The sequence below is a fragment of the Penaeus monodon genome, chromosome 15, assembly GCF_015228065.2.
Source record: "Penaeus monodon isolate SGIC_2016 chromosome 15, NSTDA_Pmon_1, whole genome shotgun sequence".
NCBI classification, from domain to species: domain Eukaryota; kingdom Metazoa; phylum Arthropoda; class Malacostraca; order Decapoda; family Penaeidae; genus Penaeus; species Penaeus monodon.
This window is the reverse complement of record NC_051400.1, coordinates 15,596,128-15,596,528: the sequence shown is the minus strand read 5'-3', so window position 1 is coordinate 15,596,528 and position 401 is coordinate 15,596,128. Positions and strand designations below refer to the sequence as shown.

Here is a 401-nt window from a genome sequence, read left to right as displayed (position 1 = left end):
TTGTTTTTCAATTCATTTACGTAAGAATCATGCTATTTGATTGAAGAGTAATATGGTCAAACCACTTATGCAGAGATGAAATGCAATATAGTCGATGTAATAAAGGATTAATCAGCTTCCACTCAGTCCAGTCTCCTCATCAGTTAGGAAAGCAAAAATTTTTCTTGAAGAAATTCTCAATAGTATGAAAAAAACATAGGAAAAAGCATCAAATGAGGCCACACGATAGAAGCCAAAGCCAAATGACTACAGAAAGCTGAGGTATGGTCATCCAAATGAAGTTACAATTGAGACTCAAAGACATTTGGCCAGGATTATAAGAATCAGAAAAAATCATCAAAATCAGGCCCCAAGGTAGTCACCAAGTTTTAACTATCCTCAGAAAATTTATACAATAATCT

General features: G+C 33.9%; 1 pseudogene; it reads right to left on the bottom strand.

Annotated features, from left to right (window-relative positions):
• Positions 1-401, bottom strand: part of LOC119581781 — an 8,439-nt pseudogene that overhangs the window by 5,424 nt on the left and 2,614 nt on the right.